Consider the following 5,289-nt stretch of genomic DNA (forward strand, 5'->3'; position numbering starts at 1 on the left):
GTGCACAAAAAATACTTGCACAATAAAAAAACAAAAAATAAATGCACAAAAATACAAAAAATGAGTAAAAATATTTGTTCAGATGTAATCACAAGTACCCTAATACATTCAAGTATAAAAGTTGTTTTTATAAAATTGTTTCTGTTGTTTATTAACACACTTTTTAAAGGAACATATAAATGAAACAATGAAGAAATGTCAAGAAAAAACTATTTAATTGATCATCTGCGGTAGGCCTAAATTTTTATTTTAGACATAAATCCTTGTTCCTGCTTGGCGTAACCATTCGCTGGTTTTTTTCTCAAACGTTGTGAGATCGAATGAGGACGGGTGTTGTTGACGAACTACACCTGAAACAAAATTCACACTTGTGTCAATGTCTGTATTCCTGTGTATAAGGTAATATTAGGGTACGCACAAGATTCACGCTTAGAGCAACATATCTTTTGGTAATCAATCCTTTGTTTTCTTGATGGCAAAACTTAGATTAATTCATTTTTAACGTTTTCATTTTTAACATTTTTTTAACACGTTTAGCGCTGACTACATCAATTGATGTAGTCGCGACACGAGCGGCCCCCACTACATTAGTTCAGTATGCGCTCAGCCATTGCCGGGGAACGTTAAAATCGTTGCTAGCCCGTAGCTTAGAATGTAAGCTTTATTTTGTTGTAGGTTGGTACTAAAATTTCCCGTAAAATCCCGTCTGACAATGCTTTTGTACCGGTTTTGGGGATTTTCTCTCTTCAAGCCATATTACAAAGCCACTGACTACTGATCCAGGCAGTGCTGCTACCTTTGGGTGTTTTAGGGAACTACGTTCAATCTCGGGGTAACGTAGTACAATCGCCGCTGCTCTTTTGTTTTTCGTCAGATTGAAATATTTGAATGCCAATTGCGTTTGCTGTTGGTACGGCACCGCGCCGGGGCTTCGCCGCCACTGGCGAGCGCCTGTTGGAATGCCTGCCGCACTGAACGTGTTAAGCAAAATCGTTTCTTTTTGAGCTAAACTAACAAGTTGCAATCAAGAAATCAAAGTATTGAAGAGGTTTAAAGAGTACAGTGCAGAAAAAAAAGGATAGGTACGGTACATTCTACAGACAAAAAATGTGTGTAACATCATAAATTAATATCATATAGCCTATATGATAATTAATTATAAGATGATAAATTAATATAATTAAAATCCATTGATCTAGCCCCTGAACCTTTTTATTGACTAATAATTGTTATGTAACTTTACGCCATACTGCTAAAAATGTATGTAAAGAATAACAAGATGTTTCGCCAGAATGGCATTTTCAAGTGGGGGTATGAAGTAAATGTAGGCTACTGTATGACGTATATGTACATACCAATTAGCCTATTAGTTAAATAATAAAACTTATGATGGTAAAAACAGGGTTAAAAAATCAATTACTTACTTTGGTTGAGTTGACTTTATAGAAAAATAAATAAATGTCAAATATAGGCCTATCATTGAAAGAATAAATATAAGTAAAACCAATGTTAAAAACTTACGGCAAATCAACTGCACCAATGCAGAGTTCTGCAGACTCCACTTCTTTCGTCCTCTTCCTTCCCAACTAAATTCTCTCGCAAGCTCATTTTTGAATAGTCTTACAAGGATCCGTCTTGTTGAGTCCTCAACACTGGCCCCGCCAACCGTGCGAAGATAACTGACCTGAAACACATTATAAAAATGCTTAACTCTTCAACCTCTATTACTATTATATTAGTTTAACAAGTCTGGTGTTTTATAAAAAGCTTTTTTGTTTAAAAGTACGGTATGTTATTATTTTCAACAAGGATGGCAGAAAAGTTTAAGTTTACAAATCTGTTTGTAAGAAGCTTAGATTATAGGACCTTCATTTATAATAAACTAGTGTAGGCCTAGCCTACATGTTGCTCGAAATCGGGCAAATGCAAAGAAGTAAAGTAGTGTATTTGGGCCCAGCATTTAGAAAAAGAAACATTCGAGATTCCAAACATTATTTAGCACAACAAAATCAACAGTGGCGTAACAAATCTTTACGGGCCTCCCTGTAAACTTATTTTTTGGGCCCCCCTCTTATGAGTTAATTTTAGACCACCGATTCAACATAGTGAATCACCCTCCCCCTCCCCCCAGAGCTATTTTAGGACCACCGATACAATGATCAAACAGATTAATCATAAACAGAGTGGTACCCTAAACAAATTAGTGGGTCTCTCTGCCCACGGCAAATTATATTTTATACACAGTTGACTGTGAGTTCAATTCTTAAGTTTTCCCCTTAGCAGGTTCAGTCCCAGCCGTCACACTCCTCTGTATTTTTAGGTTAAGTTATATCTACACTCGGGGGTAAGTTCAGGCCCGCGGTCAGTTATGTGATACGCTATGGGCCCAAGTCATAGTTGCGCTCATAGCCCCTCCCCCACCCTGCCGACATTGATTTTAATTATAAAATGAATATAGACATTTTATGAGTTGCTCGCGCATCTGCAATATAGGCCTAACAAATATAAGAAGACTCATTGTGTTTACTTTTGATTGTTAATTGAATTACCCGCTTAGTAACTAAAAACGTAAACCATCAATTAAAGTTTAACTGTTACTTACATACCGTACACACTTAGCCTATATTTCCAATGGTACGTTCTTAAAAGTAAAATTGGTTTAGTTGTAAATAAGTGTGAATTAAAACATAGCTTTAATTTATATAAGTTATAATTGCAAACATTTAAAACTCCAAAAAGTCAATACCGTAAAATGGCTGGTTTTTTCTACATTTTTTTTCGGCCAACTCGTCAATAACTTAACATCATCAAAAAGTTCATTTTCAGATTTACCTACATCACTATCTGTACACATCATCATTTAGGCCTAAATGATTTTAATGACCGTAAAAACTAGGCTACTTATTTTAGGAACTTTTTGTAACACTTTTACCGTACGAATCTTTTATGTCGCCCTCTTTCTAAACTCACTGCCACTTGGTTTTTTGCTAATTTCACAGAAAAAGGGTGTGATATTACAACGTAAAATAACATTCTTCAAACGTAAATAAAATCATAAGCAAAAACACGGCCAGTATCTTTACTTGCTAACAAATTGATACTGTAATAAGTTTCTCGCCATTTGACAAAAGCAACTGACATTGAGTATAATGAAAAAAGGACATAACAAATAGCCTACAAAAGTATAGTTAATGATAGGCCTAATATGCAAACAGTGGCAGTGATGAGTCATCAAAGTCAAAGTCTTTATTGCCATTAAATACAACAAGTACAATAGGCTCGTCATTAGCTAGTCATGAGTGGAAGACGAAGTGAGGAGGTTTCAGATATTTTCCAATTAGTGTCTGTTACTAGCGCACCCAACAAAACAAAAAAAACTCTTGCGCCCCTGGACCAGGGCCCATTTTTAACCGCGGTACTGGGTAAGTTAAAACTTTCATCCCTAGACCTTAGAAAGACAGCTGTGATGTCATAGGCATATTTGATATACATTTTGATAGCGTTGTTACCCTTCAAAGTGCCATCTATAAATAAATCGTACCCTAGGCTATTATGTGCCAAGCCTTGATAAAAATTACTCTTGACTCTTGCAAACTTTCGTTCAAGTTTATTACTAAACGTAGGTAGCTGCGATGTTGTTTCATAAGTTAGACCTAATGTAAACAAAAAGTTAAAAGTAAGTGTATCGTTAAAGTTAGTCTAATGTTAAGTTAATCGTAAACAAAAAAAAAAACATACCGGTAGCTAAACCTAACCTAACCATAACCTACTGATCGCAAATGCGGCACCTTAAGTTATTTGTTTGACATGTCCTTTCAATAGTTTTGAAGGACGTATTTTTTTTTAGGCCTAATTATAAAGCTGCAGCCTTCTGGGGTTACAGTTCCGCAGAGAACCTGCGATCTTATTAAGTTATCAGATCAATAACGATTTATCAATATTTTTATAAATATTAACATAGGCCTAGGCCTAAGTTTAGGCCTAAGTTAGTTAACTTTAATATTGCATTGACTTTAATTTTCCCAGTTAGCTTATCCATTAAGTTATAGGCCTAAGAGGCTAACTTTATGTTTTCTTTTGTTGCTTTTTCATTAAATAGGTTAGGCTATATTTTGCAAGTAAGTTACCGTCTCAGGCTACCTATATTTTGTTTGTGGTTAAATATGCTTATAGGCTAGTTAATATCGATAGAAACGTAGGCAAAACAAATCACAGGTCAATTTGATGTTTACATTGGGAAGAAGAATAAACATTTAATTTAACTAACCAAAGATATTTATCATTAAGTCATCCATCTGTTCACAGATCACAGGTTCTCTTCGGAACTGTAAGTTAAGTTACCCCCTTCTGGTCTTAAAATATTCATCTGCCTACAAGACTAGGCCTGAATTTTAACATAAACTTACCAATTAGGCCCTAACATCATTTTTAGTCTTAACTGTAAGTTAGGCCTAGGCTAACTTATGACAGGTTCTAAGTAACTTAGGCATAAGTTTAGCTACGGTATTTGGTAAGTAGACCTAGGCCTAGCTTGTCTCCAAGCTAAATTAGTTCAGACCAAGGACATATTGCAATGAATTAGGTCTAGGTTATCTCCTGAATTTGGCTTCCTTAGTTTTGTAAACTACATACAACTAATTTTTCCCTAAAGAGCCTCCATCCGTAGAGTTTTTAAGGGGTTAGGAAGGCTAACTTAATTTGTAACCTATTTCCACTTAGGGCCTATAAAGTATTTAAATTAGATTACCACCATTCAAGTTATTAACAAAACATATGCTAAATCTCTTAATAACTTACAATAACGATAATAATTTGTGTAACTTACCAACTCAAGTTAGTCGAATCGCCACTGAAGTTAAAAAGTCGAAGATGTAACGCAAATCTTAAAGAATATAAAGTAAAAAGTAACTAATAGACCTAATTAATAAGTAAATAATAACAAAACAACGAATTCTTCACGTGTAACACTGAAAATATTGAAAATCAGAAGTAGATGCTCTAGTCTAAACACAGCCACAAGGACAACGTTTGTTGTAAGTTGTGAGACAAAGACATTAAGACAAACAATATGGCGGTGGCGGATCGGATCAAGGCCCCACTAGAAAAACACGGATGCTGACCCCCGCTGTTTTGCTCCCATAATGCATCAGCGAACATCGTCGAACCTAAGAAAACTCAGAGACTTGGGTATCTCGCGCGGCAGAATATTTTGTTCATCATCTATGAATATTATAGTACAGTATGTGTTACAAATACATTTTACACAGGATTTTGAAAAAGTGCAGGGAA

General features: G+C 35.3%; 1 long non-coding RNA gene across 1 annotated transcript; it reads right to left on the bottom strand.

Moving 5' to 3' along the window:
- On the bottom strand, positions 1–5,009 carry LOC128997057 (uncharacterized). Its single transcript, XR_008491085.1, has 3 exons — positions 4,826–5,009; positions 1,522–1,684; positions 1–350 (listed from the first exon to the last, which is right to left on the bottom strand). It is a non-coding gene; the product is annotated as an uncharacterized LOC128997057 (long non-coding RNA).
- Between the last annotated feature and the right edge of the window lie 280 nt (positions 5,010–5,289).

Source organism: Macrosteles quadrilineatus, unplaced genomic scaffold, assembly GCF_028750875.1.
Source record: "Macrosteles quadrilineatus isolate MER2022 unplaced genomic scaffold, UCM_ALF_1.0 Scaffold_6__1_contigs__length_79288215, whole genome shotgun sequence".
NCBI lineage: Eukaryota > Metazoa > Arthropoda > Insecta > Hemiptera > Cicadellidae > Macrosteles > Macrosteles quadrilineatus.